The 27,636-nt window shown below is 34.1% G+C and overlaps 1 long non-coding RNA gene across 1 annotated transcript; it reads right to left on the bottom strand.

Moving 5' to 3' along the window:
• Window positions 1-19,943: 19,943 nt before the first annotated feature.
• Window positions 19,944-25,791, bottom strand: LOC105732045 (uncharacterized). Its single transcript, XR_010341766.1, has 2 exons — window positions 25,120-25,791; window positions 19,944-22,949 (listed from the first exon to the last, which is right to left on the bottom strand). It is a non-coding gene; the product is annotated as an uncharacterized LOC105732045 (long non-coding RNA).
• Window positions 25,792-27,636: the final 1,845 nt, after the last annotated feature.

Raw genomic sequence — 27,636 nt, 5'->3', positions numbered from 1 at the left:
GAATTACTTGACTAATAATCTGACTTGATCAGCCAGTCTCTGTCATTGTCTATCCTAGGAATAATAAATTAGCAAAGAACCATGGTGGTAAGGATGAAAGATACTCAGGGACAGCTGCATGAGTGAGTGCCCACTCCGTAAAGCTGATTCCATTACTCCTATTGCTAAACATTCAAGTTGCTTGCCACAGAGACCAACGCTAAGTCTGGATATGGTGTCCTGCCAAATAAAAAAATAAAATAAATTAAATAAAAACAGCCACTTGGTTTGCATTGATTACATTAGTCTCCTACCCTGAAAAATAAACAGTTAATTTTGAATGGAAATAATATATATCTTAGATATAAGTTTGCCTTCTGAGCTTAGAAACATTTGATCCACTGACATAGACTGAATATAATCATTGTCTTAAAGTAAGGAACTACTTTATAGCAAAGAGGGAGGCACATCACCATTAAATCACCTGCTCTTATCAGATACCAAACTTCCCAGCTCTTGACATGTTGTGTCTTCAAGAAGTAGAATGTATATATACAGGAACCCCAAATGGTAGGAGAAGTGAAAGAATAGTGTATAAACTTACCAATTTCTTACATTATTATTTTAAGAAATACCATCTACATTTACCATGTTGAAACACCTAGAAAGAAGGAGAATTTCAACCTTGATCTCTTTGATTTACCATTTTCTTTTCACTATGAGTCACTGTCTTTCCATATTTGCACCTGCATAAAAAATTCTATAAGCAAGAAGAGCAGCAGGAATAGTGTCTCAGGAATAAATGAACAAACTGTAGGTTAGTGCCTTGTTTATATACAAAAATTTTCACATTTGTTTTAATATTGACAAATTAGAATCAATCTAAATATTCATCAATACGGAATTGGCTATATAAAATATGGTATCTACACATGATCAATAAGCATGCAACTATTTAAAATCTGATTGATTTTTTGTTGATTTACTTAGGTACAGTTAGCAAGCAGTGGAACCTAAGACACATTACAGGTCACTTTCCCATCTCCTATGCTTTACATGCCTTCCAAATTAAGTATTTCATTTTATTTTTATGCATTAATATTTTAGGTTGAAAAATGTAATCAAGTTCTGATTAGTAGTCACTATACCTGGATACAATTCATAAATGAGTTTTCTCTCCTCCATTATTAAAAACTAATAAATTGTTCATCTTGTTTTCCTAAATACATCATAACATGGAATAATTCTCATTATATAACATTATGTTAAAATCAGAATAAATATAAAATGTATAGTATGGTCTAATTTATGAACACCTATAGACTGAAGAGGCAGATGGGAGGCTTTGCCCCCCACATAACTCTTTCCCTTTCTATTTTGTTTTATTTCCACAAAGGTTGAAAGTTAAGATTGAGTTCTTTTATTTTGAATGCTTAAAAACAATTACATTTTAAAAATATATCTATTATAATAGTAGTAAAATAAAATCATGTATCCAAAATAACTAATGTAGCACCATGATAACATCTCATTTTAAAATTATCATTAAAAACTTGTAGTTTTCTAATGTATTTCAATAATTTTCAACAACTATCACATTAAAGGAGGTAAAATTTGTTGGGGTGGCTATTGAAGGAGATGAATATTTGTCACAAGGTTTCTCATTTAACAAGGAATTAAAGCTCTAATATGATGTACCATATGAAATAAATCTTTAAATTGGGCAATTTATTATTTTGAAAACCATTGTAGTATATTAATTTTAAGTTTTCTATTACTTTTAAGTGTGATGTAGCTACACTGAAGACGAGTATATATGAAGGTTATATGCAAACTATGCCATTTTATATAAGGGACTTGAGCATCCTTGGATTTTGGCATCTGTGGGCGCCCCGGATCCAGTTATCCATGGATACTGAGGGACAAACCCATATATACACAAACATACACACACTAAAATATCCAGTCTTAAAAAGATGATCCTATGCTTTGCCAAACCATGGATGGACCTGGAGGATATTCTACATGAAATAAGCCAGATATATAGAAGAAAAATATTGCTTATATGTGAAACACAGAAAATGAAACCAAGAACCTTCTGTTTTACCTGCTCTTCTGCTCTGCTCTTGGTGTCTGGCAGGAGAAGTCACCCAGCTGCAAAAAGTTGAGAGTGATCCAGGAATCTGACTGCTTGTGAAACAGACTTAAAATACCTAATGAAGATGAGGAAGTGATGGATGCAGCAAACCACCATGGCATGTGTATAACTATGTAACAAACCTGCACGTTCTGCACAGGTACCCCAGAACTTAAAACATGAAAAAATCCTCCTGATTTCAAACCTCTCTCATTTTCAGAAATACCTGTAAATGATAAAAGTTTGGGGGATTTTGTCATATAAACTTGATTATTTATTGGTATTCCCTATTGCTGGTTTAAATTTTACTTTTAACAGGAATGCTAGGTAACTTACCACTTGTATGTCTGCAATTCGGTTTCAAAACTTGTGTTGGCAAGTTTTCCTTTCCTTTCTTCCTGATCTTGTGAATCTATATCTTAGTAAATGTATCCTTTTATTGTTTTAGTGGGTTTTCTGGAGAAAGCAAATGTGTATGTATGTATACGAATGATCAGCGTTTATATCAAAATAAGCATCTCCATACATAAACTCATCTTCCTTCTCAGGATATATCTTTTCCCTGTTCCTTAGTGTTCTATCACTCTTCTGATTGCTGAGGTTAGACAGTAGTCTGTTTCTTTTCTCCTTCATCATCTTGCCTTATCCATTCTGCCAATTTAACCATTTCTTCCTTTAAATAATCTCTCTGGATTACCACTTTCTCTGTTTACTTGGCATCTCTATTCTGGTTCATCTGCATGTCATTTAAATTCCAGTTCAGTATACATGAGGCCAATTCAATAAATTTGTGTTCGATTATCCAAATGATACTTTTCATGCACTCAGTGATCCATTCAGAAATGAATGTTGGAACCGTTTCAACCTCAAATTAAAGTAAAATCTGCTTCTGTTAATTGAACGTAACAATATATTGATATCTTAAAAAGGAAGGAGAAGAAGCAAGAACCAAGTAAATAATGTTTTACTATTACATTATCAATTTAATTCAATGGTTTTTGAAAAGCACTTTTCCCAAAATTTTAAGTCTCTTTATCTATTGAAATAAAAGCACATTAATATTTATTTAACATTGCTTAATTAATTCAGTACATGCTATTCAGTAACTACTATGTGTCAGTTTTTGTGCTTGGGTTCAGTTGTGCTTGGATGAGGGTGGCTTCCAGAAAGGTCAATCACAGAATCTGACAGAGGTCCAGAAGTATCAAAGATGGTGGTACTAATGGACAAAGATGTTAAAAAAAAATCTATTATAAATGTCTTAAAATATTTTAAAAAACATGAACCTATTGAGAAAAATAAATGGAAAATTTAAGAAATGCCTAATGGAATTTTTAGATGTGAAATATACAATATCCAGATAGGATTTACTAGCAGATTAGGTACTACAAAAAGATCAATAATCTTAAAGACAACAATAGAAACTATCCAAAATAAAACAGAATAAAAAAGAAGAATGAAACAGGAACATAATTTTAGTGGCCCATAGAAAAATATCAAGTTGTCTATCATATATACACATATATTCTTAGGAAGAAGAGTTGGCAGGAAAGTATGTAAAGACATAATAGTAAAATTCTTCTAATTATGAGAAAATAATTAATAAACTCACAGATCCAAAAGCTCAATGAGCCCTAGGCAGGGCATACACACACACACACCCCCCATAACAGCAAAATTAAATTGCTAAAACCAAAGATAAACAGAAATACTTACAAGAGGCCAGAAAAAAATATTGAATCAGTATATACAGTGAACCCTACATAAAAAATAAAAATAATCACAGACATCTTAAACAAACTATGCGAGCCAAGACGACAATGGAATATCTTTCAAATACTAAAAGTAAAAACCTGGCAAAATAAAAGCCTTACAAATTGAAAAAGAATTAAAGTCATCTTTATAGGCAGATAAGAATGTGTACATTGAATACTGTATACAGTAAAAATTACTTCTAAAACAAAAATGAAGTAGAAAACTTTTCTGATAAACAAAAGCTAAATGGAGGTGTCATTAACAGAAAAACATCACAACAAATGTTAAAGAAAATTCCTTGGGTGGGAAGAAAATAATACCAGATAACAATTTCTATTTCCAGAAAAGAATAACAACTGTTAAAATAACAATTATGTGAATAAACAAAAATGATATTCATTATTTTTAATTCATTTAAAAGGTCCAAAAGTATACATTGAAGATCATGTCACTTAAGTAGAAGTAAACATTGTGACAAAAGTTGCATGAAAATAGGAAGGTAAAAATAGGAGTATGGTGCTTAAGTATCATATATGAGAAGTGATACAATATTTCAAGGCATATTGTAGTTACATAAAGACGTATGTCTTATACCCTTAAACAATTTATAGATAATAAGTTCATAGTAAAAATAAATTTATAGGTTAACAAGTTTATAGTGAAAATAAACTTGAATATTAAAAATAACTTAAAACAGATTGACCTATAAAAACAATAATGGGAATAAAATTATATTTGAAAAATACTAAAGTCATGAAAATATAAGTTAGGAAAAGATATAAAGTAGACAAATGCTAGTTAGTAAAAATTTAAAACAAATAGCAAAATGGTACGTTTATACCTAATCACATTCAAAGTAAATGTCAATGGTTTGAAAATTCCAATTAAAGGGCAGAGATTTTTAGACTGTATTTAAAAAGCAATCTCAACTAATGACTCTGAAAGAAATGCATTTTGAATAGAAAGATACAAATAAGTTAAATGAAAAGTAAAAGATAAAGTATGCAAATGCTAACATAAAACATTGGAAACTCTGTATTAATATCAGGCAAAATATAATTTAGAACAAAAACGTTACCAGAAATAGTGATATTTCATAATGACCAATGGATCAATCAATCAAGATGACAATATAATCCCAGTTGTGTATGTACCAAATAAGTGAGTTGTAAAATACATAAGCAAAAATTGACAGAACTGAGGAGTAAAAATCAAAATTATACTTTGAGATTCACCACCCTCTCTTCAGTCATGGAAAGAGTAAGTGCAAATAAATCAGTAAAAACATATCTGGTCTCAAAAAAGTAAAAATCTATCACTCAGATTGTCTTAATTGATGTTTGTAGTACATTCCACCAAAGCATATAAAAATACAAATTCTGTGCTTTACATATTTGGAATACTCACCAAAATAATCGATATTCTATTTAATAATATAAATCATAATAAATTTTAAAGAATTCTAGCCAAGGAATGTATATTCTCTAATCAAAATGGAATTTATCAATAAATCAATAAAGATACTTGGAGAATTGCCAAATTATTTTTGAAATTAACAAACATACTTCTAAATATCATGTGGCAGTACAGAAAATCAGAAGGAATTAGACTCAATTAAGTTGAAAATTTAATATAACAAAATCCAATTTTGCAGCTGAAGCTGGGATGCAACTAATGAATTCTTTATAAGAAAATTTATGTTATATACACATTAAAAAATAAGAAATGCATAAAATAAGAAATCTGAGCATCTGCCTTAATAAGATTTTCTAAAAGAAAATTAAACCTAACCTAAGCAAAGGAAAAAAAATAGTAAAGAGCAGAAATCAATGAACATGCAAATGAGTAAACAGTAGAGAAGGGTAATGAAAAGTTCCCAAAATTGAAAAATCTATAAAATGTATAAACTTGTAGCTATAATTGTCAGGATATAAAGCGATGACACTTATTTTAATATTAAGAATTAAAGAGAGAAGATCACTACAGATTCTGCTCATATTGGGTGAAATAAGTATAAGCAAATTTATCCCCAACAACTGTTTGAAACTTTGAAGATTATAGATAAATTACTTGATGGACAAATATTACTTCATGACCAATAGATACTAATACTTTCTATTTCATATAAGTGAAATACCATATAATTTCTTTTCTTTTTCTTTTTTTTATTTTTTAAGATGGAGTCTTATTCTGTCTCCCAGTGCAGAATGGTGTGATCTCTGCTCACTGCAATCTCCACTGCTCAGATTAAAGCAATTCTCCTGCCTCAGCATCCCAACTAGCTGGGATTACAGGAGCCTGCCACCACATCTGGCTAATTTTTGTGTTTTTAGCAGAGACAGTTTCACCATGTTGGCAAGACTGGTCTCGAACTCCTGACCTCAAGTGATCCACCCACCTTGGCCTCCCAAAGTTCTGGGATTACAAGTGTGAGCCACCATGCATGGCCCATATAATTTTGTATACATGAAATAGAAAGTAATAGCTTCATACATGTTTTTAAATGAATTTGTAATTAAATACTTTCTCCCATAGAGAAAACTCCATACCAAGATGGCTTCACTAGTGAATTTTATCAAATATTTAAGGAAGAAATCATAATATACTAGTAGAACTGTTCCTACAAATAGAGGAAGAGGAACCAGTTCCAACCTGATTTTTGTGGGCAGCATTACTTTATCACATCCTTTCATATTCTGTGGTATGACCTCTACTTATGCCAGTGCTGAAGATGAGCTGGTCTTCCTAGCACGCTTTTCAAACAACCTGTCTCTCTACCAAGATTCCAGGGTACCTCAAAATGGAAGTATCAGACTTAGTAGAGGAGAAAACCCTGTCTTTACAGGATTCCTGCTGTCATGTTTCCCTTAGAAATAAATTTTCTGCTATTAAAGTTTATATTTAGAAGAGATACTCTGTTCATGGTATTCTTGCATTCTACCATATTTCAAATGAAAATTAATAGTTCACATATGAAAAGAAACACAGAAGTTATCAGAACTCTATAAATATCTAACAGTTAGACTCTATACAACCCGAAATATATTTTCATGGGGATTTATAGAGATTTAAAGAGATATTGTGTTAAAAATATGTTTGAATTTCAGTTGTTTCCAAATATTTGCCCTTCCTCCTGTTTCCAGAAATTACCACATTTTCTGGGTCCATATGCATTGAACCAATTATGAGTCAATAACTATGACAATAGAGGTTAGACTAGAACAGCCAGATAATTATTATTCACATATAAAAAATTAACTTTTACTTTATTTTCATCAAATTAAACTCATCATAATAGTTTTTTAATTATTACATTTGCTCTTATTAGACGTGTTTGCACATTGTTATGTAAGTCAAAAACTCAGGTTAGTTTTACTAATATTCCATCAGAATATGATTTCAGGACTAAAGCACAGAGCATCCAGATTTTTGCCCCATAAAAATGAAAACAATATGTCGTGAGGTGCTGACTACTTTCACCCTTTAATGTGTTATCTAGACTTCCTGTGGTTCCCAGTTGAATAATACATACATTAAAATGATTTTGTTGAACTGGGTGGTTTACAATCTGCTGTATATTTTATGCATCCCATTCAAAAACCTTTGGTAAGTTGAGAATTAATTGTAGTAGTTTTTGATAAAGATTTTAAAAATGTACTTTAATGACTGCTTATATTATCCATTTGTTTAATTTTTCAAGCTCCAAATTGCAGTTTTATGTATTATATGCTTTCTGAAGATTTTTTACTTTGCTCAAATGAGTGTAAAATTGTATATAGCTGAATATATCCTAATTGACATACATATGAATGGGCTCAATAGCTTAATGTAATCCATCTAAAGATTGTAAGAGTTTGCCTAAACACAAAAATTCAATGACAAGTATATTTTATAAACTGAAATTGATAAGAGAATAGATCTATGTAGAGTCTAGACACTTTGCAGTTTGTGACTTGAAGTCAAATTATATTTTTCTTTCCTAAAACACATTTTTTTTTACTATAAGTGGAAATTCAGTAACAATATTCTATTCATGGGTAAAAGTAATTCCAAGAAAGTGTTGAAGGCAGAGAGATGCATACAAGTCTAATAAATTCAGAAAAGATAGCATTACCATTTACCATCCTGAATTCCAATTCTAAGTAACTTAGCTAATTATGTAACAGAAATCCACATATAAGCAATGAATGTTTGTGTTAAATTTATACTAGTATATTTTTTATAGTGCCATTTAGATCACTCAGTCAATTCCACATTCTCTCATTAATATCTGTGCCCTATATACATGTCTTTAAAACGATGGATAGCGTCAAAGTTTTTTAGAGATGGTGTTTTAATATTTTTTCGTGACTTGGCTTGTTTTAAATTATGTTTAGTCACTTGATAAATGCTTCTCATATTTTCCTGTTTTTAAGAGTTAATATGGCATGAAGCAGTAAAAAGTACTGTATTTAGGGTCAGAAGAAAGCACCTATTCTGTCACATGAGGAGCAGAAACAAATATTATTTCATTCTTGCACAATGTAAAATATGATAAATATGATCATATTTTATGATACATGATTTATATATATCTAATATAAGTTTCTCTGAGAGGAATCAAACAACGTAAGGTTTGGAAGAAAAAAATTAAAGAGTAGGATATATATGAGTAAGAAGTTGCCAGAAAGAGAAAGGAGAGAAATAGCATTAAAATCAGAGGGAATCAGCCACAATGTGTGTAAAGAAATAAGAAACAAACAAACAACCACCACCAAAAACAAGACTAAGATCTACAGTGTTGTGACATGACTGTATTACAGTATCTGTACGTTAGTGGTGGTTCTGGGGTTGTGGGGAAGAGAAGGAAGGTGCACAGTTGCTAAAAATAAAGTGGGACCATAGCAGATAATATTGTAACTATGCTCCAGGCAATGGTGAGCTCTTAAACAAAAACTTGGCAGTGTGAAATAAAACTTTTTTATCTTTAATTTCTAAAATATCATTGTGCACTGCAGACCTTATCCAGAAGGAAAAAGAAACTGTTGCAGGAAGGCCATATTTAGAAAGCTAAATGGATTCACAGTAGAATAGAAATGAAGAAGAATTAACAGATTTGAAAGTAACTTTATACCTTGTTTCAATCAGTTCACCTTTACTTACAAGGATAACTACTAAATTTTCATTGCCTTAACCCAGAAGAAATCCCAATTCAAATTCTTACTTTACCCTTTTATCATATATCCAATAGCCACACTGTTATTTTTGAAAGGAATGCTATTTTCCCTCACTCCAAATTTCCTGCTTCATTATCTAAAAATGATTCCTCTCATTATTATCCTAACACTCAATCTTAACAGATAAAGACATTTTTATTCATCTTCTCACCTAGGTCAGAATTTACGTTTTCCTCTCCTTGCTTCCATGATATATTGATCATATGTTCCTTTCTTATTTTCCTTCTACCTTCACCATATTATAGGAGTCTTAGGGGTAGGGTCTCTGCCATGTCTGACAATCTGTGACACATATTCCCTTGATCATAAACACTCAATAAATGTATGGTAAAAAGAAAAATAATTGATTCTAATTCAACTACAATCTAGGTAATGTTATCTTCAAGTGATAAGACACTGACAAATGATATTTATGGTATAATATAACGCAGGATCACTATCTGATTTTTATGGATATATTCATCTTTACTCATGTCTATATGTAAAAGATAAACCTAGTTTAAAATCTCACCCATAAATGCAAGCACTTACTCTTTCTCTCAAAAGTATTAATATATATCCTTTCACATTTATTCTAACTTTGTGAGGTTTTATTACAATGTTTGCCTTTCAAGCTAGTTTATTCAAGTTACCATTTCTACTAATAGTAAATAATTACTCATACAGAGTTTTATTCCATTTAAGCAAGCACATCCTTTCTATGACTAAAATAAAACACAGGAATGAAGGTTTATACTTGATTGTACCTGATGTGGCTTGGCTCTGTGTCCCCAAATCATATCTCAAATTTTAATCCCCATTATCCCCACATGTTAAGGGAAGGACCTGGTGGAAGGTGATTAGATCATGGGTGCAGTTTCCCCTGCTGCCTTGTGAAGAAGATGCCTGATTCCCCATCTGCCATGATTGTAAGTTTCCTGAGGCCTCCCTGGCCATGTGGAACTGTAAGTCAATTAAACTTCTTTCCTTTATAAATTACCCAGTCTCAGGAAAGTTCTTTATACCAGCATAAAAACAGACTAATATAATACCACAGTTTATTAATAAGTATTTGAGTAATGAATCCTGATGTGCTACTGTAACTGCACCTCACCTATAGAGAACATTTTGCTATAAGACCTGGGGATTTTTGAAAAATTCAAATCTTTAGCATCTGTTCATTTATTATTTTATAAACATTACAAAAAATTGTACCTCAGAAATATGGTAATATTTTCCTATACATTACAGTTGTAATAGATTGTACTTTTCAGACATGGCTGCAATAATATTTCTGGTTTCACATCATCTTCTAGAATCTTGCCACTCTGCCATCATACAGTATTGTTGAACTTCCCGCCCTTTGACCTTGAATGGGCCTGTTGAAGCAATAATAACCTAATAGTGACACTATGTGGCAGCCAAGATTAGTCATCCAAGCAACATAGCTTCTATCTAGCTCTTGCTTTGGATACGTGCCTTTGGAACTAAGCCACCACACTGTGAGGAAGCCCAAACCACATGGAGATATCTGCATGGAAAGGAGGTGAGACCGTGGGCCCTAAGTCCTGCCCAAGCTCCCACCTGACAACAGCTACCAATTGTTAGGTGCATTTATCATATGACTTCCTCACCAATGTATGTATGATGTGACTTCCCATCCACATTATGGTACAATGAACAAAACAAAATAACTTGTAGTTTGGGGCGTATAATATTGAAGTGGTTAAAGGCAATAGTATTCTGAACAAAGTAAATGAAATTATTTGTAAAAGGTACATCTTGCATTAATACAACATTTCCTTGTTATGTGAATGTGACCTCCAGGACAGACAAGCTTACTCTGCTTAGTTGGCTTTTGTATTATGAGTGCTTAGGATAGAGCTTGGCCCAAACTATGCACTCAGTACATAAAATAATGAATTTATAATCAGAGATTGATATGGTTTAGATTTGTGTCCCTGTCCAAATTTCATGTCAAATTGAAGGAGGGGCCTGGTGGGAGATGATTTGATCATGGGGGCAGATTTCCCCCTTGCTGTTCTTGTGATACGGAGTTCCCTGAGATCTGCTGGTTTAAAAGTGTGTGGTACTTCCTCCTTTGTGCTCTCTCTCTCTCTCTCTTTTCTCCTTTCTTTCTCCCAATTCTGCTCTGCCATGGTAATATGTACTTGCTTCCCCTTTGCCTTCAATCACGCTTGTAAGTTTTCTGATGCCTCCCAGTCATGCTTACTGTTAGTCCTGTGGAACTGTGAGTCAATCAAACCTCTTTTCTTCATAAATTACCTAGTCTTAGGTAGTTCTTTATAGCAGTGTGAGAACAGACTTATACAGAAAATTGGTACTAGAAGAGGGGTACTGCTATAAAGATACATGAAAATGTGGAAATTAATTTGACTGCATAAAGGGCAGAGGTTGAAACACTTTGGAGAGCTCAGTAGAAGACAGGAAGGTGTGGGAAAGTTTGAAACTTCCTAGAGACTTGTTGAATTGTTGTGACAAAAATGCTGATAGTGATATGCAAAATGGAACCCAGGCTGAAGCCTTCTCAGATAGAGATGAAGAACATAATGGGAACTGGAGCAAAGAACATTCTTACTACGATTTAGCAAAGACACTGGCAACATTGTGCCCCTGCTCTGGGGATCTGTGGAACTCTGAACTTGAGAGAGATGATTTAGGGTATCTGACAGAAGAAATTTCTAAGCAGCACAAATGTATAAGCAGCAAAGCATTCAAGATGAGACCTGGCTGCTTCTAAAAGCCTATGCCCCTTTGCATAAACAAAGGAATAACCTAAAACTAGAAGTTACATTTAAAAGAGAGGCAGATAAAAATTTGAAAATTTGCAGCCAGACTATGTGGTAGAAAAATATTTTTTTTTCTGGGGAGCTATTCAAGCAGCCAGCTGCAGAAATTTGCATAAGTAAAGAGGAGCTGAATGTTAATGACCAAGATAATGGGGAAAATGTCTCTACAAAATTTCAGAGATCTTCACATCAGCTCCACCCATTATGGGCCTGAAGGTCTAGGAGAAAAAAAAGTTTATTGGGCCAGACGCAGGAACCTGCTGTTCTGTGTGTAGCCTTGAGACAAGTCCTGAATCCCAGCTATCCCAGCTCCAGCCATGGCTAAAAGGGCCAAGGTGTAACTCAGGTCATGCAAGTCCCAAGTCTTGGCAGCTTCTACATGGTGATGGGCCTGCAGGTACACAGAAGGCAAGAATTGAAGTTTGGTAACCTCCAGCTAGATTTTAGAGGGTGTATAGAAATGCATGGATGTCCAGGTAAATGTCTGCTGTAGGGGTGGAGCCCTCATGAACTTCTACTAGGGCAATGCAGAGGGGAAATTTGGGGTTGGAGCCCCACATAGATTCCCTACTGGGGCACTGACTTGTGGAGCTGTGAAAAGATGACCATTGTCGTCCAGACCCCAGAATGGTAGATCCACCAACAGTTTGCACTGTGCACCTGAAAAGATTTCAGAATCTCAATGTCACCCCATGAAAGCAGCCATGGGGGTATACCTTGCAGAGCCACAGAGGCAGAGCTGCTGAAGGCCTTGGGAGCCCACCCCTTGCATCATCATGCCCTGGGTGTGAGAAATGGATTCGAAGGAGGTCATTTTGGAACTTGTTTAATGACTGCCCTCCTGGGTTTCAGAATTGCATGGGGTCTGTTAGTCCCTCGATTTTGGCCAATTTCTCCCATTTGAAATGGTATTTACCCAATGTCTGTGTGCCCATTGTATCTTGGAAATGATTATAATAACTTGTTTTTGACCTTACAGGCTCATAGGCATAAGGAACTTACCTGGCACCAAAGTCTCATTTGAGACTTTGGAGTGTGGACTTTTGAGTTAATGCTGAAATAAGTTAATACTGGGGGACTGTTGAGAAGGGATAGTTGTACTTTCCAATGGGAGAAGAACATGAGATTTGGGAAGGGCCAGGGGCACAATGGTATGGTTTGGATTTATGTCCCTGCTTAAATCTCATGTGTCAAATATAAAGAGGGGCCTGGTAGGAGGTGATTGAATCATAAGGGTGGGTATACCCCTTGCTATTCTCTTGATAGTGAGTGTGTTCTCATGAGATCTGATGGCTTAAATGTGTGTGGCACATCCCTTTTCACTCTCTCCCACCTGCTCAGCTATGGTAAGTTGTTCTTTCTTCCACTTTGCCTTTTGCCATGATTGTAAGTTTCCTGAGCCATGCCCCCACCTGCCCTGTCAGGCTTCCTGTTAAGCCTGCAGAACTGTGAGGCAATTAAACCTCTTTTCATAATAAATTATTCAGTGTCAGGTAATTCTTTGTTGCAATATCAGAAAGTACTAATACAGAGATAAAGAAATCAAGGCTAATAAAGGATAATTAAGGCTTTTGAAAATATACACAAACAAAATTTTTGCAAAGTAAATTTGTCAGAAAGTTATCTAAATTTATGAAAATGTTAATATACATTAAAATTAGAAAAAAACTGTATTTAAAACTATAAGAATCTCAAAATCAACATATGTTACTTTCACATCCAATTTATGTTCAATTTCAAATATATGTTAACTTATGTTAACCTTCAACATCCTTGTTAGTGTGCATAACAGTTTGTTTGTATTTGCTTACTTAATATTTTACTAGTACTCAAAATAGAGGAATTGATTTAACATCCCCAAAATGTATTATCACCTGTCTTTTAAATATGATATAACATTAGTAATTTTGATTCAAAAAGTACTATGTTACTTTTCCTAAAGCAACTACCCTAGTGATTTCTTTAGTCATAATATTGGTTGCAAGGCAGGTTGTGTCTTTCTTAATGCTTTCTCCTAAATGAAAAGGTCCCTGCAGACACTATCAGTCTAAAGATTCAGGTTCAGTCATGTATTTTTCCATTTTCCTGACTTGCAGTGAAGCACATCTTTTCCAAGCAACACATAAGGCATTTGGGGAAAATTCCATCACTTTAAAAAATGTTTATTATTTACTCTGCATTGTGATACAGAGCTCATTCAAAGTATGACTGACAAGAAGACACATTAACTCAATAGTCAGAGGAAATAAAAATCAGCATGAAAAAAATTATTGAGTGAAAAATCACTGAATATGATATTATTAGCCAACTTATATTTCTATATTATAAATTTATCTGTGAAATATCTTGAAAACTTCCCACAAATAAGTTCATATATGTCTTAAAAATTAACAAAACAGATGCTGGAGAGGATGTGGAGAAATAGGAACGCTTTTACACTGTTGGTGGGAGTGTAAATTAGTTCAACCACTGTGGAAAACAGTGTGGCGATTCCTCAAGGACCTAGAAATAGAAATTCCATTTGACCCAGCAATCCCATTACTGGGCATATATCCAAAGGATTATAAATCGTTCTACTATAAGGACACATGCACACGAATGTTCATTGCAGCACAGTTTACAATAGCAAAGACCTGGAACCAGCCCAGATGCCCATCGATGATAGACTGGACAGGAAAAATGTGGCACATATACACCATGGAATATTATGCAGCCATTAAAAAGGAGGAGTTCACATCCTTCGTAGGGACATGGATGAACCTGGAAAACATCATTCTCAGCAAACTGACACAAGAACACAAAATCAAACACCACATGTTCTCACTCATAGGCGGGTGTTGAACAAGGAGAACACATGGACACAGGGAGGGGAGCACTATACACGGGGGTCTGTTGGCGGGGAGGGGGGATAGTGGGGGGGTGGGGAGTTGGGGAGGGATAGCATGGGGAGAAATGCCAGATATAGGTGAAGGGGAGGGAGGCAGCAAATCATACTGCCACGTGTGCACCTGTGCAACAACCTTGCATGTTATTCACATGTACCCCAAAACCTAAAATGCAATTAAAAAAAAAAAAAAAAATTAACAAAACTATTAGTGTCATTTATAATCACTGAGCTCAATAAATTCTTATAAAATAATGTGGTTTATGGACAAAAGGAGGGGAACATCACACACTGGGGCCTGTTAGGGAGTGAGGGGTCTATGATAGGGATAACACGGGGTGGGGGTATGGGGCAGGGACATTAGGAGAAATACCTAATGTAGATGATGGGGGGATGGATGCAGCAAATCACCATGGCATGTGTATACCTATGTAACAATCCTGCACAATATGCACATGTATCCCAGAACTTAAAGTATAATGAAAAAATAAAACAATGTGGATTAAATATTTTTTAAAAAATTATTGAAACACATAAAACATCATCCCATTTAGGGAAATGATATCTTAGACAAAAAGAAATATTTATGAAATGATATAACATTCTATTAAGATATTTTGTTTTATTCAAATAATTAGATATAAATGCCTTAAAATTTGTCAAATGATAACATTTATGGTTTAACCATTAGAAACACTCTATGGTTGATGTTAAATTGTGGTTAGTCATTTACCACTTTGAAATTATCTCCTGTTGAAAACTCTTGACATTAAAAATCCCACGACATATGAATATACCTCTTCTAATATTATCAAAATATATAAATAGGATAAAAAGGTGCCATAGTCTATTGCAACTATTAAGTTGGGAAGAACTTTGATATGATTCAGCATCTAAAAATGTAGAATACCAGATAACTCCATGGTTAATGAATTTCCAGTGTACGAATTACTTGTAATAACTGCACCAATAATTTCGTTCAAATGTATGACTAATGATAATGAACATTGCCTTCTGCTTATATTTTATGACACTGCCTTCCTTTAATTTGTTATCGTTTCAGAAATAACAAATGATGTGTGGATCCCACCATGCTCCTCAACATTGAGTTTATTCTTACTTCCACACTTTGGCCTATATTAATCTTTTTTCATTTCTGGGCAGCTTTCTGTCCTGAATTTCATCTTCACTTGATAAAACTGGACTTAGTTTTAAAAACTCAGTTGAGGAGTGTGTTGGCTGTCCCCAAGACCACCCCCACATTCATAGATTCCCTAGAAAGACTTGCAGGATTCAGCATTTGGGTGTATTCGCCGTAAAGATTTATTACAGCAATGTAGTAAGGATACGTAGCTGGATCATACTGGGAAAAGGTGCAGTGTTGGGAGGAATGTGATTTTCTTATGATTTCTTCTTTCCATGAGGTGTCACACACAGTATCCTCTCTCACACACAGTAACAAAATGCAACAACACCTGTGCTATGTTTCTTCCCAGGGAAGCCCATTAGAGACCTAGCTGGGGGCTGGTCATGCAAGTAACCTCTGCCTAGAATGTACTAACATTCCTGACTCCCAGAAGAAAAATAGATGTTCAGTATAAACCATATTGTTTGCACAGATGAAACACAATTAACTATTGACTGTGAACCAAGCTTCTTGATGTCAACCAAAGGCCAACCTTTTAAACAGTCTTTCTAATTTCTTTTCTTTTCTTTTACTTTACTTTATTTTATTTTATTTTATCATGGGGGCGTACAGTCTCTCTTTGTTGCCCTGGCTGGAATGCAGTGGCATGATCTCAGCTCACTGCAATCTCTGTCTTCAGGTTCAAGGGATTTTCGTACCTCAGCCTCCCAAGTAGCTGGGATTACAGGCATGCGCCACCACACCCAGATAATTTTTGTATTGTTAGTAGTGACGGGGGTTTTGCCATGTTGCCCATTCTGGTCTCGAACTCCTGGCCTCAAGTGATCCACCCACCTTGTCCTCTCAAACTGTTGAGATTACAATTGTGAGCCACCAAGCCCAGCCTCAAGTCATCTTTCTAAAGATAGCAAGCTCAGCCTGCTATATTAGTCTTTGTTTTCTGTTTTTGCACAGCAAGTAAATCTCTAAATAATCTGTTTCTGATTCCTGGAAAGTTAGCTGCTGGTGTTCAGTGCTCCCAAACTTAAATACTTCATAGTATTTTCTGCTATGGAGTACAAAAAATTGCCAATATATTTAGCCTTCTCTCCCATATAACTTCTGAATATCTTTTACATAGAACTTGGAAAATAGAAATCACTTGAGAAAAGGCTTTTGAAAGGATCATAAAGTCCTATTTCTACTTAATTTAGTCTTTATATCTTATCCCCTTTTCCATCCTGTTCTCTTCCTGAATAATTCACTCTGAATATCATTAAGTAAGTAATTTATCTTCTTTGCCATTGTTAGTACCATATGCAAGTATATGTCAAGGTGTCAAGTAGAAAAGAGGTAGGCTGAGTTGTGGTGCCACAATCAGGGTGTTAGAGCTGAGTCTGGTAAGTAGAAATTCCATAGTAGGAGCAGACCAGCACAGGACCCTGGAATTCAAGTAGGATTTGGATGAAGAAGGCATCCCTATTGGGAGGTACCCCAGCATCTTGTATCAGAGTCTAGTAGGGTGGGAGGGCATCAAAACAGAGGAAGAACCAAGCCAGAATTGTTCATCTTGGGGAAGGGAGAGGAGGGTGTCTACACAGGGATGAAACAGTGGTAGCAGTGGCAGGCAGAGTATTGGAGGCTAAATGAAGAGTCACAGTAGTGGGTGTATATTTAGAGAGATAATTTATATATAGATGTAGATATATATTTAACTTACATATGTATAATTTAAAAGGCTATATATAGCATATTTGTTTCTATTCTCTGTGGTCCTAATATAACCTAATATATAACTACAAAATTTTTAAAATATTGTACAGTCTTTAATGAAATATTCCACTGGTTATTTTGATGAGACTGTATTTCTCAGTTAGGGAAAGAGCAGTTATAAATGTATTATTGCTGTTGATATTAAATATATGTTTAAAGCACTCCCCCACTCCTACCCTGCCAAAATAAACTTACAGCATCTAAGAGAACTGAAAGTGAAGCTGAGGATGTAGAACAAAATACTAATTTCCAAAGGTTTAATATCAAAAAGCAATTTTTAGAAGATCTAGGACTGTAGGCTCTAAACCTTTCTACCTCCTGCATTTAGAGCCTACTATAACAGCTATCTTAACACACCAGTATGGAAGATAACCATCTTTTTCCTTACATACATTTTCCTGCTACTTTCCTGTTTCTTATAATTATTCTCCAGTAACTGGGCTCAACGTCTGTCACCTATCTATCTTTTTATCTTAGTTCCATACCCAACATTCAGATCATCATGCAGACCAAAATTTTTATTTCACAATTCATCTTATGCACATTTCATTTACTTTTTTACTGCATCCTTCAGTTGGAAAAGTCTCTTTTTTTCTCTCAGTTTCTTCTCATTTACATTTTTCCTGGACATAGGTGTAAAAAAATGGAGATTTTTTTTTAAATTTTCTTGTTAAATTGGTTAGAGAAATAAACAGTCAAAGAGGAAGTAGGATCAGTATTGGAATATATCTTTTAACTATTTTACCTCTAGCTTTGCAATTTATTTTACCATGCAAGCAATACTGGCTTTTTCTACAGTATTTTCACCTTGGATCATACAGTGTCCAAATATCTTCTCTCGTATTTTTCATGTTTTAAATATATTTATAGTAAAATATTTTAAAAATATGTTTAAAATATTTGTCTTTTTTTCTATCACCTTTTGATTATGCAATCCTTTGCTAGGATAAAAAAGGTACATTTTCCAAATGTCAATATTCAGAGAAAAACTTATATTTCAAAAAAAATGCATTGAAAACGAGACACATATAAACCAAGAACATCAAAGGCAATTACTTAATAAGCATTTCAGGTTTGTTCCTCTCCCCAGATCCTTGTGCATGGAATTCTGTTTAAAGTCAATGGGAGTTCTGCCCCTACAAAGATTTCACACAAGGGAAAAAGAATAAGAATTTAAACATAAATGAGTAGAACAAATTTTAATAAGCTCTCTCAATGAGTATTTACCTGAGGGACTGGAACAGTTGCAATGTAAAATCTGCTTAATAACCCTCTATTAAATAATTTTCTTTGTTAAAATTAAAATCCAAATGCAGGCTAAGTCATAAACAAAAAATTAGATATTATCACTTTCTAAAAGTGGGGTAATTAAAGGATCTTCTTTTAACTAAATGATTTTAAGTATTATATTGTTTTGCTTTTCTTTATACTCTACTACTTTGAGTGATTTATTAAAGTTGACCACATAATTGTGTATAAAAATAATGAAGTAAATATACTTTGTGTATCAAAGTGGCTTGCTACAGCATATCAAGTGATTTTAAAGAAAGTAATAAGAAAATTAATCGTCAGTTTTCTCACAGAATGTGGCTTCTTAAATGATGAAAACCTTGTAAGACTTCTTTCAGGTTTTCAATGACCATAAATTAGTTGGAAGTAATTTATCTCCTTTGCCATTGTTAGTACAATATGCAAGAATTTGCTCTTCTCCAGTTTTAGAAAAATAAGGTTTCTTCAGAACCTTTGCTGCTTCTTTCTCATTTGTAGTCGCAGTTCTCAGTTTATGGCACTGGAATTTTTCCATAGCAATTAATCCCAAAGTTATAAATATGATAATGAGTCCAAGAAGCAAATTTATATGTTCCTACCTATCTTTCCTCTTTTCCCATTTCTGACAAATAAACAGTTTCTTAGAGAATGAAACATTTAGGAAACAGATTATGAAATGAAACTCATAAGGTAGATTACTTTTGGATTAAAAGAGATTTCCATGCTCTCTCTCTCTCTCTCTCTCTCTCTCTCTCTCTCTCTCTCTCTCTTCCTCTTCCTTTGCCCCCACCTCTCATTTGTTTTCCCCCAGATGTCAAGCTCCATCAGGGCAGGTTGACCTTGAAAACTTGGGTCATTCCAATATTCAATGTGGTGCCTTGAACACTGTGAGTGATCAATAATAATCAGCTAGAAACTGATTTTTTCCTTCTAATTTGCCCCCTGCATTCCTAGGTCATAGGCACAATATATGCATCAACATTCATGAGACCAAGAATATTTTAATAACAAAAAATTATTTTTACCAGATTTATTAAGGTATAGTTGATGTACAAAACCCACACATACGTAATGTGTACAACTTGATGAGTTTGACGCATTACCACAATCGAGGTAATAGACATATCCAACACCTTCCTAAGTTTCATTGTGCCCTCTGTCTTGGGTGGTTAGAACACTTAACATGAGATCACCTTCTCAACACAAATATTCTTTATGTTGAAAGAATCACTAAGTTCTTTCATAACAACAGACATCTCATAAGGCAGAATTGAGACTGTAACATGATGGTTAGATTTTGTACATCTATTTACAAAATTTGCTAGTTTTAACAGAGTTCCAATCACATAGATTGTGACAGATTCTCAGAATAGCATTTTGGGAACTTTAAGAATTTAGTCCATTTCATTATATAAAATATATTAAAGACTTTTTGTATATGAAGAATAAAGTCCCTGTAAATGGGTTATTATTAATAGGAACTGTTCAAGGTCTAAAACTTGAAAAGGGGAAGATCTTTTGAAGATGACTTTGCAAAAGATTTTGACGGTATTAATAAATGGGAAAAAAGAAGTTGAACTCAGGTTGCCAACTTGTCTTTTTAATAACAGTCTAAAGAAAGACACAGGGTCACTGCCCTTTCCTTGAAGACTATATCCTAGGGATACTGTGAAGTTTTTGAAAACTCAGATATGTTTTAAGTATTTAACTAGCCTTAGCTATGCTGTGACTTTCACATATACCCCTTAACTTGCTAGTATATCAGATACTGTTTCGCTTGGGAACGATGGTTAAAAAAAAAAAAAGAAAGCTGTGTATATTTTCCAATGAATAAAGAGTATAAAAAAATTACCATACGATAAAGCCCTTCTGCCAAACTCAATATGGAGCCTAGAAAGTAAATTAAAAATATACTATATATTTTTTCTACACAGAGTCATAGTTTTTATGAAATGTTTACAATTCATGATCAAATATTTTGGGGTAAAATGTTAATTTTTTGCTTGGTAGTTCACAATATAAACAAATATAGTGTTTTATGAAAAAATTAATACATAAAAATTTGAAGCTGCTAGACTTGTCAAAATTTAATGCACATAACTAAATTACTGGCTAAAGGTTTTGCTCATTTTACATGTGGATTGAATTTCTTTCTTAATTCAGAACTATTATTTTTTAAAGTTAAGATGATACTATGTTAAAATAATCTAATAGAGACTCAAAAAAAGAGTTATCTGGAAAGAGATTCTAAGGATGTAGTCAGATGTATTAAATTTATCTTATTTAAAATAGATAATCTAGATATTTAAATCCATCCTTCTGGGAAGTTAGTACAACTGGTTAAAATATGGGATGAATAGATGTAGTGCTCCCGTTCCCTATAACCAAAGACTTACTTCCTGCCCTGTCAAAGACCTTAGAGAGATACCAGGGGGACAAGTAAGAGAGTATGCATCTACCTGTGCAAATTTATCACCAGTATTGAGAAAAACAAATTGACAAGCACAGTTTACTATTGCAGACCTTGGTGTGTTTATGGAGCTAAAATAATATATACTTTGGGGTTGGAAGTCCTGGCAGTGAGTCAGCTTCAGCCACTAGTTGTGGAAAATCATTTAACCTCCTTGAGCTTTGTTTCCCTTTGGGAAAAATAAACATTGGAATAATACACATCTCAAAAAGCGTTTTTGAGAATTAACTATAGTAAATACCTTGAGAAGGTACTTTTTACAGAGCCATACAAGTGTGGCTAATTTGCTAAGGTAAATTTTTTTATCCATTGAACATCTTGGTAGTAAATCAGGTTGATTATGAACATTTTAGAGAGTTAAATTAATAATCTCTAATGGAAAAAAGGTATATATTAACTATCTAATTAGAGCAGTTATCAACTCATTCAACAAACCTTTACTATATTTCTACTATGAGCCAAGCATAACAACAGATACTTTGGATCTAGAGATAGAAGATCAATGCCTTCTCTCAAGGAAGTTAAAGTGTAGTGGCTAAGAAACAGAATAACACAAACAGATCTCATTTAAGCTGTTACAGACTCTGGCGATGCAGATATGTTGGACATCATTTTGAAGAGGTTAGGCAATGGTTCTTGGAGGATGTGAATCTTGATCTGAGTACCTGATAACTGTGGGGGAAAGGATGCACGTACCAAGACCCAGGATCAAGGTAAAACACGTTAAATTCTGCAAACTTAAAACAGCTGAGTCAGACTGTGAAGTAGGATACTGTTAAAATATCATAAGATGAGGTTCATAGAGTAGAGGAAGTAGAGATTCTGAACAGTCTATATTCTCTTTAAAGGATTAATTTCAGGAAAAAAAGGAAGGCTATTGAAAGGAGTTACAATATGATTATAAGTTCATTAAAACATAACGTTCTAAATAAATGGTATACCCATTGCAAAGAAAGAAAGAAAACTGACCCTACTTGCAGGTGACATGATTGTATACATAGAAAATCCATGAACTAATAAGGAAGTACAACAAAATTGCAGGATACAACATCAATACACAAAAACAAATTGCATTTCTATATGCTAACAATGAACATGTGGAAATTGAAAATTTAAAACCATGATACTATTTATAATTGCTCCAAAGGTAATAAAATATTTAGGCATAAGTCCAATATCATATACAGCATCCTGAAAGTTACAAAATGCTGATAAAATAAATTTAAAAAAATAAAGAAACATACCATGTTCACAGATTGAAAGACTCAACAGAATGATTATCAAGGTAAATTTCTAAATTGATTTATAGGTGTAATATCTACTAAAACTGCAGAAAAGTTTTTTGTTCATAAAAAAATTAACTCAAAATAGATCATAAACTTAATTTTAAAATGTAAAACTATAAAATATTTAGGAAAAAAGCAGGGAAAATATTTGAGTCTTGGGACTAAGAAGAGTTCTCAGACTTCAAACCAATAACATGATTCATAAAAGGAAAAATTTCTAAATTGAAGCATATCAGGGTAAAAAAATGTTATTTTGCAGAAGTCCCTGTTAAAAGAATAAAAAGACAGGTTAGAGACTAGGAGAAAATATTTGCAAACAACATATCTGAAACAAGATAATTATTTAGAATATATAAAGAGCTCTCAAAAGTCAACAGTATCACACAAAACAATCAAAATAAAATGGGCAAAAGAGTAATACATTTTACTGAAGACTATATGCATATGGCAAATACAAACATAAAAATATGTTCAACAAAATTAGCCATTAGAGAAATGCAAATTAAAATCACAATGAAATATCACTACTGTCATAGAAAAACCTGTCAAAGCTGGAAGGACACTAAAGTGGTGATCAATTTGTACAGAGGTCATCAGGCATTTTAAAGGAAGAATGAAGGAATGCACGGCTGGTGAGTAAGGACTCAGTAAAGTCAGGGAAGTAGAAAAATTACGAAAATTGGAAAGAGGGGTTGCTCCATGTTAAACCCATCTGAGTTTGTTACTGGTGCTTATAGAAAGCAGGCTCTACCCTCCCCCAGAGACTGAACCAGAAAGCAGGCCCTTAGCAAACACTGAATTTACTGGCTCCTTTATCTTGGAATCTCTACCCTTCACAACTGTCAAAAATAAATTTCTGTTGTTTATAAGCCACTGAGTTTATGGTATTTTTTATTGTTGTTTGAATGGACTAAGAGAGCATCAATGTCAATTTCCTTTATGTGATTCTATACTTTCCTATACAAGATGTTACCTTTGGGGAAAACTAGGTGATATACATAAGGAATCTCTATTATTTCTCAACACTGCATGTGAATTTATAATTATCTCAAAATTGTTTTTTTGTTTGTTTTAATTCACTCTAGGTGCAGTGTAAGGATAGACGGTAATGAAAGTGGAATACCTAAGATCTGCTGGGTCATTGGATGAATCTGTGTGTTTGCTGAGGGGAAGTAGTAAAGAACAGGATGACTACCAGGTTTCTTTCTGGGACTTCATTGATCAAGAGAGAAAACAATGGGAGTAGGTGACTGGAAGAGAGGGATGAAGCATTCAATTTTGATCTTGCTGAGTGTGTTTTCCTTGTAATCAACCAAACAGAATATATAAAATGAGAAGAGTAAAGAATTAGAATCCGTAAGCAAGGGAGACACATATAGTGCTCTTCTAGAGTTTGTATGCCTACTTTTATATAGCATTTGAAAACATTAATGAATATTAAAATATCAGTATCATCTGAATATCAGAACAAGGGGATTTTTGAATTCAGAGTAAAGAGAAAATACAGACATACAACAAATAACATTTTAGTCAATGACAGATCCCATATAGGACAGTGGTTCCGTAAGATTATAATTGACTATTGTGAATGGAATTGCGTTCTTGATTTGGCTCTCAGCTTAGATGTTACTGATGTGTAGACATGCTACTAACTTTTGTACATTGATTTTGTATCCTGAAACTTTGCTGAAGTTGTTCATCAGAGACAGAAATATTTGGGCAGAAACTACAGGGTCTTCTAGGTATAGAATCATATAGTCTTCAAAGAGAGGTAGTTTAATTTCCTCTCTTCCTATTTAGATCCCTTTTATTTCTTTCCCTTGCCTGATTGACCTGGTCACTGTGGAAAAAAGTCTGGAGAGTTCTCAAAGAACTTGAAATAGACCTACCATTCAACCCTGCAATCTCATTACTGGATACATACCCAAAGGAATAGAAATTGTTCTACCATAAAGACACAGGCACATGTATATTCATCATGGCACTATTCATAATATCAAAGACATGAAATCAACCTAGATACCCATCAACAGCAGACAGGAAAAGGAAAATGTAGCACATATGCACTATGGAATATTGTTTAGCCATTAAAAAAAACAAATTACTTCCTTTGCAGCCACATGGATGGAGCTGGAATTAACATAGAAAAACAAATATTACATATTCTCTCTCTGATAAGTGGGAGCTAAACACTGAGCATATATGAACACGAAGAAGGAAACAGTGAACACCAGGGCTCACTTGAGGGTGCAGGGTAAGAGGAGGGGAGGATTGGAAAACTACCTATCGATTACCTGCATGACAAAATTATCTGTAAACCAAACCCCTAAAAAACACAATTTATCCATGTAGCAAACCTGCACATGTACCCCTTGAGCCTAAAATAAAAGTTGGAAAGAAACAAAAAGATTATAAGGCAGCTGAAAAATTCCTACCGCCTAGTGATGCATAGCCGTTGTAACGTCCTTGCCTAATGCATTACTCAGGCGTTTGTGAGGATGCTGGTGTGCTGCCAGTTCTGCAAAAGTATAGCACATACAGTTATGTACAGTACATAATACTTTATCAAGATAATAAACAACTATGTTACTGGTTTATGTATTTACTATACTATACTTTTAATCATTATTTTTGAGTGTACTCCTTCTACTTACAAAAGAAAGTTAACTGTAAAACGGCCTGAAGCAGGGTCTTTCAAGAGGTATTCCAGAAGTCATCAGTATGAAAGGAAATGACAGCTCCATGCATGTGACTGTCCCTGAAACAGGATGAAGAACATCCAGTAGGAAAAGACGTGGATATAGAAAACATTCATACTGATGATCCTGCTCCATGTGTAGGTCTGTGCTAATGTAATTGCGTCCTAGTTTTTTTTTTTCTTTTTTTTGAGACGGAGTTTCGCTCGTTACCCAGGCTGGAGTGCAATGGCGCGATCTCGGCTCACCGCAACCTCCGCCTCCTGGGTTCAGGCAATTCTCCTGCCTCAGCCTCCTGAGTAGCTGGGATTACAGGCATGCGCCACCATGCCCAGCTAATTTTTTGTATTAGTAGAGATGGGGTTTCACCATGTTGACCAGGATGGTCTCGATCTCTTGACCTCGTGATCCACCTGCCTCGGCCTCCCGAAGTGCTGGGATTACGGGCTTGAGCCACCGCGCCCGGCCGTGTCCTAGTTTTTAACAAGCCATTTAAAAAGTAAAAAAAAAAAAAAAAAAAAAAAAAAGTACAAAAATAGACAAAAACTTATAAATAAGGACATAAATAAAATATTTTTGTACATCTGTACAGTGTGTTGTGTTTTAAGATGTTATTACAAAAGTCAACAAGTTAAAAATTGAAGTTTTTAAAGTAAAAATGTTAAAGAAAAGTTAATTTATTATTGATGAAAGAATACAATTTAAAAAAGAAATTTAGCATAGCCTAAGTATACACTATTTAAAAGGCTACAGAAGTGTACAGTAAAGTCCTATGCCTGCACATTCATTCACCATTTAGTCACTGATTCACCCAGACAAACTTCCAGTTCTGTAACCTCCATTCATAGTAAGTGCCATATAAAGGTGTATCATACTTAAAAATCTTTTATACCATATTTTTACTGCATCTTTTCTATGTATAGATATGTTTAGAGATTCAAATACTTGCCAGTGTGTTACAAATTGCTTACAGTATTCAGTACAGTAACATGACGTACAGGTTTGTAGTCTAGGAGCAATAAGCTGTCCATATAGCATGAGTGTGTAGTAGGCTATGCCACCTAAGTTTGGGTAAGTACATTCTATGATAGTCATACAGTGATGAAATCTCAAGATACATTTCTCAGAATGTATCTCTGTCATTAAGCAACACATAACTATGCAAAAGTATCTATGGAATTCCAAATATGGACTGGATAAAATGAATTGCATAGCATTATGCATTACAATAAAAAGAACCAATATTGAGTACACTCCATGTGCTAAGTATTTCACTGGTGTTCAGAAGTACGATCCTGTTTAATCCTGACAACAGGCCTGAAAAGTTAAATTTCATTATCTACAATTTCTAATCATAGAAGTTAAGTAATTTGCCAAATGAAACAAAGCCAGTAAGTAATTTCTTAAGCAAGAATTTGAATTTAGATGTGTTTAAGTTCTCAGCCCACATTCTTTCCACTATATCAAGAAGCTTGTTGAAGATGGGGGAGGGCAGATCCCAATACCTTCTTAAAAACTGCACATATTATGTTCTTGCTTCTTTGGGGCTTTTGTAAAGTTAAACTCCTACTTTTACATTTGTAAGTATTCAGTTTCCTACACAGTTTTAAAGGCTTTATTTAGGTTCCTCGCCCCATCTTTACAGGAAGGTATGACATTATTGGCACTGATTAAATATTCATGGCTCTCCACCCTCTGGATTCCATGTCCAGCACCTGTCATAGTGCCACCTTACTGTCTGGACTAAGGAGGGGTTGATTTTCTTATGTTAACTGGTAGGTAAGCCCCTCATTTCCATTTCCAGGTAACATGTTTGTGTGTTTGTTTTCACGTATGCAGGCTATATAGATTGGTTAACAAGCATCATTCTCATAAACAAATACAACTAGATAAACAGCAGGTGTCTTCCGTTACATGTTCTCAAACTTAGATGGTGTGTTAGCTCTGACTTAATTACTACTAACAGAGACTTCCTTAAATCTCTATTCTGTAAACAAATAAACAAAAAATACCTTTTTATCGCTACAGAAAATCCTGTACATGATAAGGATATTCTTTATCCTCTGGTTATTTTCTATACTCACTTTTAGTTTATATATTTTCTTTGATGTATCCCATTTCAAGTTTTTAAGGTTGACACATGACGCCTATAATCTCTAGAGCTTAAGAGTAAATTTCTGTACAGTATAACACAGTCCACTTATTTCACAAACCAAGAGCAGTCAAACCAAGCCATGAAAAGCAATTTTTAGGTAG

This window comes from Aotus nancymaae, unplaced genomic scaffold (genome assembly GCF_030222135.1).
Source record: "Aotus nancymaae isolate 86718 unplaced genomic scaffold, 86718_ANA_hifiasm-v0.15.2.pri h1tg000002l, whole genome shotgun sequence".
Lineage (NCBI taxonomy): Eukaryota > Metazoa > Chordata > Mammalia > Primates > Aotidae > Aotus > Aotus nancymaae.
This window is presented reverse-complemented; position numbering and strand designations above follow the sequence as displayed.